General features: G+C 44.2%; 1 long non-coding RNA gene across 2 annotated transcripts; it reads left to right on the top strand.

Annotated features, from left to right (window-relative positions):
* The first annotated feature begins 4,506 nt into the window (after positions 1-4,506).
* LOC118165370 lies at positions 4,507-7,621 on the top strand. Of its 2 annotated transcripts, none has more exons than XR_004750017.1 (2): positions 4,507-6,043; positions 7,246-7,621. It is a non-coding gene; the product is annotated as an uncharacterized LOC118165370 (long non-coding RNA). The 2 variants fall into 2 exon arrangements; XR_004750018.1 differs by having other exon boundaries at positions 4,507-4,833.
* The last annotated feature ends 1,001 nt before the right edge of the window (positions 7,622-8,622 follow it).

The following is an 8,622-nucleotide window of genomic DNA, read 5'->3' on the forward strand; positions in this document are numbered from 1 at the left end:
CACGTGCTGAGAGTAGCCCGGAGCTGGGCAGGCGTGTGGGTAGCTGCTGGCGTGACTCTGCAGCAACTGGGGCTGAGCCTCCTCTTGTGACCCCAAAAGCAAATGGAGAGGGTCTGTGCCATCTGCGTGGCCACCAGCTCTCACAAACCTTGTAAGGAGCTTTCTCTCCAAGAGCTCTGCCCTTCTGCTGAATTTTGTTGAGCGTTGACAAAACTGGTGAATAGTGGATATGGACCAGGAGACCACAGGACAATGCAGACTGATTTCCATGGGAACGTGTGTGTGGCAGATGCTGTGTTTCTTGGTGGGACTGGGCTTGCTGGCTGGGGCCTTCTTGGTCTGCTCAGCACATGGCCGCTGGTGTCCCCATGAAATGGAAAGGCCCGGGATTATCTCGCAGGAAGGTCTGTCCTTGTGAAGTGCACTGCCTGGAGAGGGCAGCTTTGAAGTCCTGACCGCTGCTGGCTTGTTGCTATAAATACACGGAGCGAGCACTTTTGTGCTTGGAGCATTTCTGGCCACACAACAAAGGGGGAGGAAGCGAACAAATGGAGCGCTGTGGGAAGAAGTTAAATGGAGCACCATGTGGGGAGCTCCAATCAAAGCATCACTGGGTGACTTCCCTTCTATTTCGGGGTCATTATTGCTGCCTGGGAAACGCAGGGTGGGAGCTCAGCTCTGCACCACATAGGAGCCCAGTGCTGAGCGGAGGCCATGGCGAGTGCATGTGCAGTGGGCTAGTGCAGTGTAATGTGCACGTGCAGATGTCAGCACCCCCAAATCATCCCCTCTGCGCTCCCAGAGAGTGTAGCATGTGCACTGCCAGTCTCTGTGTGTGTGGGGAGCATTTATCCAAAGAGGCTCCTAAATACCAGGAATTCACAGAAAAAAATGACAAATCTCTCTATTTTTTTTTTTTTTCAAGAGCAGAATTTTGGGGTGGGAAAAGAGGATTTGTCTGGGGAAACCTGGATGTACAATAACCCCTGTCACCACCAACACCTTGTTGGCCAAGCTGAAGGTTTTTTCTTGATCTACAGTTGGAGGTTGTTGAGGTACCACAACACTCGGAGCTTCCTCTCAGGGTCTTGAGGATGTCCTCTTGGAAGGTGAGGCCGAGGTCAGCCAAATTAGTGGGACATGTAGAAGAATGGGGTCTGACTTCCTCTGCTCATTAACAGAGTTATCTGGGTTAACATCCCTCCAACACTCTTTGAATCTATTTTTTTTTCATTTTCTTCTGAGTAATGAGTAATTAGATCATTCAGAAACTGCTGGGAATGCAGTAGACCAATCCCCCTGCCCTGGACTGTTTTCTTGACTAGCATTTCAAGGTGCACAACAATATGGATGTGTGTGGTTTTGTTTGCAGTAACCCATCTCACCCTCCAACAGTCTTTACAAAGCATGAGAGCTGTGGCTGTTTTAGTGCAGGATGTGGAATCTGTCCTCTCGCTCTTCCAGAAACACAGAGATAAGCTGGTAGCTACTGGAGAGGCAATGTGTGTTGATTTCCGTGTAATCAGAGTTCGATTTGACTATGCAAACTGTGTTAAAGTGCATGTAACTCATCATAATCTCTGGCTGTTTACATTCCTATGCACATTCATCTGATAGACATGAAATGAGTTGGACTTAAATTCCAAAATTTTATTTTCCTGGCTAAAATCTGTGCAAGAGTAAAATGAAAAGTGCACAGTGATGCAAGGCAGGGGGAGGGAGTGCTATTAGGAGATGTCTGAAATGCTGGCTTTCTGCAATGAAACCTCTGTAGGGAAGCTAGAGAAGATGCTTCAGATCCTTACTAGGAGTGTTTTCGTATCTGACATCATATTTTCTTTGTTTTTATTATTTGTATGTTGCTGTGTTTCCAGACAAGTTGCCTTTTGGAGGGTGCTGTTTTCTGCTCTGTTTCTCCATTGCTAAAAGCTTCTGCTGCTCTCTTAAGAAAAATTAAGCTAACGTAGACATTAAATCTGCAAAGTTTGCAGATCATCACATTTTGCAGAGTCTTAACCAGTTCCGTGTGTGGGTTGGGCTGGACTTCACTCTGTGCCTTGCTTCCCCACCTCCGCAATGTGAGGAGCGGCGGAGCCCTCACCCTGCAGCTGGCTGCAGCAGAACAAGCGGGCTTGCTTGCGTTGGTCAGAAGCCTCTCACCCACGTCTCCTTCATCCACCAGGCTTTAACTCAGCTGGCCACCTGTTTCCTTCCACCACAGCCCCACAGGTGCCCTTTAAGGAATGCCAGGGATTGTTCTGAAGTTTGAGTTTATCCAAATGTTCAATGGCTTGAGATCGGGAAACAATACTTGCGAGCTCTTACATCTGGGAGGGTGGTGTCTTCGCCAGATGAGAGCTTGAAAAGCATTCCTTTCCAGCCATGTGGTGCTGAGAGTGTGGGTGACTTCCCAGCCTTTCCCCCCAAGGAGACCTCATTTTACAGTTCTTCTTCACCTTTCTCTGCTAATACCTGCACAGTCCTTTCAGTGATAACTGGGTTATGCTTCCCTGATAGGACTGCTCAGGATCTAGACGTGATAGTCGTAAGGCTTCATTTTTTATCCCAAGCTACATGGCACAGCAGAAGTTTCCCATTGAAACAAAGGGAGAGAAAAGATAGAGGGCTGCTTTCACCCCTGGGAACTTTGCTAGGGATTTGCCTGTGCACCACAGATGTGTGCCTCCTATCTATATTCTTAAAAAAAAACATCTTGGCTCAAGTTTAGGTTTTAGCCCTTGATATAGACATGACTTACAATGGAGGAGGGAGGATGGGAGAAAGGAACTGATCTTCTTTTTATGCAGACCTCTTGGTCAATTAAAATCCACAGCTTAGCTATGTTATTTTCCTGTAGACCTGAGAAACCACCAGAGTCAGATTGCTGTAAGAAAGATCTGAGCCCGTTTTAAAGCCCTTGTTCCATTATAGATAGCATTTCTTCTCTGCCCAATGCCTCAGTATTTAGAAAAAAACATTGTTAACAAAAATTAATTTTAGTTTCATGACATAAATATGGACCTCAGGAGCACCTAATTTCCCTTTTTATATACACAAACTGAATTACTGTAAATAAGCATGCGTTCAGTCTATACACATGGGGAAGGGTCACAGCTGTACGTATGTAGGTACCCACAGCACTGAGAGAATAAAAGCAAATTAAATATAGTCCAACACTTGCAAAAGATTCTGTTAAACTTCAGATGGATGCAAACAGGAAATAATGTGGGCAGCAGTGATCGGTAGGAAATAAATATTTGGAGGAAAACAGAGATGAGATTTTCTGGAGCACTGTTTCACTGTGCGCTGGCCATGTAATCTGGCCATAAAGCCAGCCTGAGTGACTAGGAGAGGGTGTTTCAGGACACAGTTGTCCTCAGATAGCTGACTGCCAGCAATTACATGTATACCCTTTGTACCTGGCGTAGCAGATACAAGGGTGAGACTGGCAAAAAAGCGATCCAGCTGTAACTGCCTAATCAGAACAGCATCAGGAGTGAGTTGATGTAAACAGGAACTTGAAACCAGCTTTACACGTGTAAGGTAAAGGTAGCTTACCTCTGACGTGTCTTATGCTGCTGACAGCATTAAAATGGGGATCTGGATCTGTAGAAAGGGAGACCTTCCTCTGTTTGGTTTACGAAATTGTTGCAAGATAGTACCCTTCCCTCAAAGTGCCTGCCCTGTAGAGTCAGCCTATACTTGACAGCCAGGTGATGTCCTTTGCCTTGTGCTTCCATTAATACCAGGACGCAGACCAAACAGTGCCCTCAGTGGTAACAGGTCCGTGCCAACACCTTGGTTTGTGTTCAGTGGATGTGCACCACCACCAAAGCTGATGGGACTAGAAGGAAAACTAGAATGAGAAAAAAAGGTGCATCTTGCTTTCCCACAGCTACAATGTCTGCATGCAGCAGGAGAGTGCAAAGCCTTATCCTCACTCATGTGGCTGTCTTCCTGAGTGACCTGTCCTTGGCTGGAAAGCACAGGGGGGCTACTTAGTGTTGATCTGGTACCAAACATAATCACAGTGTGTGAACCTCCCCTCCATGTGGAACGTTAGAGAGACAGAGACCAGGGAAAGCACTGTCACTTTGGGGGGAATGGCAGGAGGTAGCGAAGCAAAATAGCTACTGCCTCAGCATTATCCACTGTGTTTTCTTTTGAATTGGGTTAAAAAGCTTGATTTCATGATTATTATTTTTTTAAACTCCTTGTGGACTACTTTAAGCAGATCTGTGTGTTCCAAATTTGACTTACCTAATGGGGAAAAAGTATTCATCCTTTCCACTCATTTAAAAACAATTAGATTTATGCATATTTTATAATATAAGCACTGCAGAAGACAGCAGGACAGAAGAAAGGGGCTGTGGACCCGAAAAAGAGAAAGCTGAACAATTATGGCAAAGATTTTTCCTGTATTTGCGAGTCCCAGCATGGGCCAGGCAGGTGCTAATTGAAAAATGTGTCCATCCCCAGTCCCCTGGTGACTGATGAGAGGTTAATTCCGTGGTACTTGGTGCAGCGGAGGATAGAGGCAATCTCCGGAGCGCTTTCGGCAGACTTGGCAGCCGTTTCACCATAGGGAAGACAGGGTTACCAAATTCAAGTTTTGCATTTTTTTGACGGCTGTACTACTGACTGGGATCTTGGAATCTTGTCCTGCTACGAGGAAACCCGATAGGCAGTGTTTGGGTTGCTCGACCCACGTGTGCCGCGGGTGTTCAGTACGTACCGCTCCGTAGCCAAGCCGGGAGGGTGTCTGTCACCCTGCAACGGGTTCCAGCTGGCTGATATCTTTCTTTTCCTCCGGCCATTACAAGGCATGATCAGGTTAGTCCTTGCAGAGTTCCTGGAAGCTGTTTCAGCAGGGCTATAATTGGATTGCATGAGGCTTGGCCTTTCGCCTTCTCTTCCAGCTATCTGAACCAATGCAGGAGGAAAAGCAATGCTGCTGGGGAGGGGACTGGCTGTGGGTGACCAGGGGTGATTTCCGTGCCATGGAAACTGTCAGTGCTCCCCCAGACTTGTTTTCCTTTAGAGTGGAAATGAGATGCTGGGATGTTTCTGGGTGGTGGAAAAAACATGGGACAGACACCCCCTGTAGCAGCGTGGAGCTGAGCCTCCCACAAGCTGTTTTTAAATGTTTTGAAATAAGAGGCTGAACTTTTGCCAGGCAGAAACAAACATTTCAACACTTCTTAAGTGGTGGAAGATCAGTACCAAATTCACAGTGAAATGGTTTGGTATTTATAAATGAAAGAAAGATTCCCAAACAGGTAAATAACTTTGGTCCCTCAAAAATGCAGCCTCTCCCAACCCAGCCCCTTGTCAGGGAGCAGTGGGAGCTTCACCTTGGCCACTTCACCCACCGAAACATCGCTGCTTCCAGCACCCAGACATTTACCTTGGGAAGAACCAAGCTAACATGGGAGCCCCAGTTTGTTGTACAGCCTGTGGAGAGAAATAGGCAACCAAAACAGTTATTCTCAGGGCCTGTTATTTCATCTTCATTCCCCTCCTAAGGTTTATAAAAGACATTTGTACTGTCTGAGGTCTTAAGGGACATAAATACTCTGTTCAGCCTGTATTTGTAGTTCATCAGAAATATAGGATTATCCCCAGAGGCTTAAACAGTCTGGATACCACTCTAGCAAAGCGGGTTCTTATTTTGCATGTTGCTGTATTGACTGCTGTAGTGAGAGCGACCTTGTCACATGCTGTTCTGCCTTGTTTTATTATCCTGGCTGCACCAGAGAGAGAAGTTAATTAAACAGATTCCACTGGAGAACATTCGCTTGGAGACCAATTCCCCTTGCCTTGGTCCAAACAAAGAAGTGTAGTCAAAAACATGTAGATTAATCCCTACATTAATGCATTAATGCTCCTTTAAAATGATTTTCCTAGGTTCTAAAGTTTATGCACTTTAAGAGCCTTAGTGCCATGCAAGATTTTTTTATTTTTTTATTTTTTTTTACTGGCCTGGTCATATTATTTAATAAAAGAAGAGCCACTAGGAGCTGAAAATAGAAAGAAGTAATATGTAAGTCAACATGTCAGCTTTTGGGCTGCTGCTCTTATATGACAACTGCTCCACTAAAACACAGCGATGCATGCGTTCATCGACACCCTGGGGAACACTGCTGGGTGCTGAGTGACTGCTGGAGGTGCTGAGCACCCTCCTGGTACCGCGTGGAGGGGATCGCATCTGGCTGAAGGGGATGTTGTAACTCACAAAATGCACTAGATGCTCTGGAACGGTCCTGCCGGAGGAGCTGCCCGCTGACCGGTGGCTGCGGCAGTGGTGGCAGGGCTGATAGGGGCACTAGACTTATCTCCCCCAGTACCAAAAGGGAGGGAATTCTCTCTGAGGGGTGCCGGGTTTGCAGCTAATCTGAAATAGTTTAAACCGTGCTAGGTGTGCTGCAAAAGAGAACTGTCTGAAGGGGTCTTTGGAGAATGTTTGCAGTGCTTTCCTAACAAAGGAGCAGAAAAAAAGTCCCTTTTGGTGTCTGTCTGGCCGAGTTCCTGTTGAGGTTATACATAACATTCCTGCTGGAATGTTAATGTATTTTTCCATAATGTGCTATCACAGCCAGGGGCTTGGGCAGGCATCTTTCATTGTTATTCAGTCTAAACAAAAAAATATTCCCGCTGATTTTTAGTTAAGCGGAGGTCAGCCAGCATCTTACCTATCAAATAGGTTTGGACCTTTCTTCCTGCTGATAACTTTTTCAGAGAGAAATTGGGAACTTCAAGCTGTTACTAAGCGTTTGGGTTTCCTCAACGGTAAAAGTAGCAATGTTTCTCAAGCTTGGGTGGGCAACCTGTCTTTAAAATGCAAGCACACTTCTGTACTAGGCTCTGAATAGATCCAAACCCACATGTCCGTTCCATCCAATATATGAAGGACGTGTGCACATGGACCAGGCAGGTAAGTTGCAATGAAGCAGGCAGTGGAAGTGAGCTGGAAAATTTAGGTCCTGTTATGGTGTTTTTTTCCACAAATATAGCAAATTAAATTGCTCTAACTCTCAAGCTATCAGAGACCTCCTAGAAGGGAAGACGACATTTCATTCTTATTGCTTTACATGGTGCTTTCACGAGCCAATTGATTCAACGTCCTACCAAGTGGTCTGACACTTGGCATTTTTTTCTTAACAAATGTTATCATGGCTTTTCTAATCACTGCTGTCCCACGGTCCTTTGATAAGACGTGTTGATGCCATTTGATCTCTCTCACAGAAGAGCTTTGTTGATCAAAATCAAAATCAAAAGGGAAAGAAATGAACCAGAGAAGATCAGGATTGTCTGCCAGTACACTGCTGCAGAGAATGGGGTATCAGTGGGAAGAGTCTGTGAAGTAACAACAAAAAACGCCTTGAAGATTTTCCCAAAAGTTTACCAATGTTCAAAGGAATGAGTCTTTGTCAAAAATCAGAGTGTTCATCAAGGACAACCCTTCTGCATTTCATGAATTCTATTATTTTTTATGTGGACGCGTACAGGTTTTTTTGTTTGTTTCTCTGTGTATAAAGGATTCAGATGGAGGTTACACTTTTTGTAACATATGAAGATGCTATTAATCTCAGGGAATAAAATTCCAATAAATTTTACCTACTCTATTTGTTCACATGCTTATTTTTTGTACACAAAAGTTATTTTGTGTACATAACGTTTGTTTTTTTTTCACTTGCTTTGCGATGAAACTCAGGAGTAAAATTCCATTACATACATCAAATTGACAGCTGTCTACAAAAGGAAGACCAGATGGCAGCACGACAGAAGTGCCAGATGTACATTTCTGCATCTTTTATACGGATTGAGACATCTAGAAGTGCTAATTTCTACTATTATTTACAGAAGAGTAGCCTGCTCACTTAGCATTACCCATGTGTTAAACTGTTATTTAGAACTATTCTCTGATCCTTGAGTAAAGGCATACTTTATACACTTGTTGGTACATTAAAAAAAAATGAATAAAGGTCATTGTCAGACATCCCTACTATGGGCAGTCATGCTCCGAAAGAGAGACAGACACCTGGCGTTACGGACAAACTTCAGTTAAGCGCTTTGTATTGCAGATGGGCATTCACTGAGACATTATGGTTTAGCTCATGGGGAGAGTGGGCAAGCGTTGCTGGAATGAGGACTACATAGGAGGAAGAGGATGTTTACATCTTCCCTGTATTCTCTAACAGCTATTAATTAAGAAATTTAAACATGTAGCTCTTTGACTACTCTATTTCAAGTCCAGCTTATTGAGGTTTGTTTAATATCTTGCTAAAATAGTTCATTTCTAGCTCAGCTGGAACTTCAGATCTTTTGTTCTGGAATCACTTTCTTAAGCTGCTGTAGTTTTGTTTTGTTTTATTTTGTTCTGTTTTTGTTGTTGTTTAAAGGACTCATCTGAAAGAGAAGTACCCAGTGTATTTCTTTCATGGAGTTTTTCTCTGCACTGAGATCAACATTTGCATTGAAAACTGTAACAGGGAGTTAAGTGCTTTATAAAACAACATTCAAATTTTTGACTGTAAAGACTGAAGTACACAGTTTGAAAGAAAGAAAGAAAGAAAGAAAGAAAGAAAGAAAGAAAGAAAGAAAGAAAGAAAGAAAGAAAGA

This window comes from Oxyura jamaicensis, chromosome 3 (genome assembly GCF_011077185.1).
Source record: "Oxyura jamaicensis isolate SHBP4307 breed ruddy duck chromosome 3, BPBGC_Ojam_1.0, whole genome shotgun sequence".
NCBI classification, from domain to species: Eukaryota; Metazoa; Chordata; class Aves; order Anseriformes; family Anatidae; genus Oxyura; species Oxyura jamaicensis.